Raw genomic sequence first — 1,737 nt, forward strand, 5'->3', positions numbered from 1 at the left:
TATTTGGGCGAATCTAACTTCTCCTTGATTAGATGATTGTGTTTGTTGGCTTAGTGGTCTTCTCACATGTACTTGCTTAGTTAATCACCCCTTGGTCTTCACATTTATGGTGTGTTTTGGTATAACATTTATTTTGGATGTGATACATCTTGTTCTTGGATGATGGGATTGGTCCCCAAGGGATCAAATGATGATGGTATATTAGGAGGTGGATTTTTTATGATGTTGTAGTTTCCTAGTGACTTTTGCATGATGATGTTGTATTATATTTGTCACTAGGAGGGGGGTCTTTGACATATTCCTCTTGCGTTGGATGTGTAGTGGGGGGATACTTGATGATTGGATGGGTTATAATTTCAATTGTCCTTTTTTTCTTATGATTTTTACATGGCTAGATGAAGAATGTGCTATGGTAGTGCACTTTGTTTTTGTGGCATTTGCCTAGGTGTATGACTTGATATTTGAACATTGGGTAGACATCACTTAGGTAGAATGTGTTTAATGATTTTATATCCTTATGTATTGTAATTTTTCATAACTCAAATTTGACTAAGGGGGTACTACATACATCTTGGATGATTAAACCGTTTTCTAAGGCTTTATGAGGTATTACCTTGTATAGTCCTTTGGGCATGCACCTTAGGTTCAAACCTCAGTAGAACTTCTATTTTGTCTCATGGTAGGATTTTATAAGAGATACAATATGTTTACATGTCAAAACACTTGTTGGAGCCCCCCTCCACTCTCTCTCTCTCTCATTGGCACACATTTTCTTATTGGTTAATTAGTTGGTGACTATTGGAAAGTTAGAATATGGCTTTAATTAAACATTAACTTGTGTGCACACATGCTAAGGTTGACTTAAATATTTGTGGTTAAATTAATCCATTTTATTATTATTATTATTATTCCTAGTAACACCCCTAGGTGAGCCCACCAAAAGGGGCCTCATGCCCAGTCGACCTAACTATCGAGCCTAACCCTGATAGACCCAAGGAGAAATGAACTTGAGCCTCATGGCGAAGGGCCAATGACTTGGAGGGGGGACTTCAATCAATTTGGATACCCATTAGGGCTAAATTAATCCATTTTACTACCTTAGAGGTTAATAGCTTGAGCTCCCTAGTTTGCTTGGTTGATGCTCACACTTGGAAGGGCTATTTAAATTTTGTTTAACACTTTATGATGGGGTGTTCCTCCCTCATGCACAATTTCCAAGGAATTCATGATTATTTTACTTTTGGAGAGTGTTGTTCCTCAAGTTGGCCCTGACGAATAGATCAATTCAAGTTAACTTATGGAGGTTAAATAAACTCCCCAATTTTAGTTCCAAATATGCACTTGAACTAGAGGGTGTAACCCTCTATGTGAATTAAATTTTACTAGTACCAGCAATAATAAAGAAGGTTCAAAGCCAATTTTAGATAATGAATAAAAAATTTACAATTGGACAAATTTAGTGTAAAATATTTGAATAAATAGGCCTAATGTATATAACTTTCAAAAAACTAGATCAACATATCAAATATCAATTTGAAAAGTTGCAACAATCACATAACTAAAAATAATTTAGTTACTATGTGAGAAATGAAATGATCCACCACATACATGTGTAAAGAGAATTTTTGATTCAAAATAAGAAAAATGAAATAAGAATAACCATAAAATTTAAAAATAAAGAAATAGAAACACAAATGTAGTTCAATCTTTCAACTAAATGAAAACTCAAATGTTGAT

Source organism: Pinus tabuliformis, chromosome 4_2, assembly GCF_031772625.1.
Source record: "Pinus tabuliformis cultivar Carrire ecotype Pingquan chromosome 4_2, CPIR1, whole genome shotgun sequence".
Taxonomy (NCBI): Eukaryota; Viridiplantae; Streptophyta; class Pinopsida; order Pinales; family Pinaceae; genus Pinus; species Pinus tabuliformis.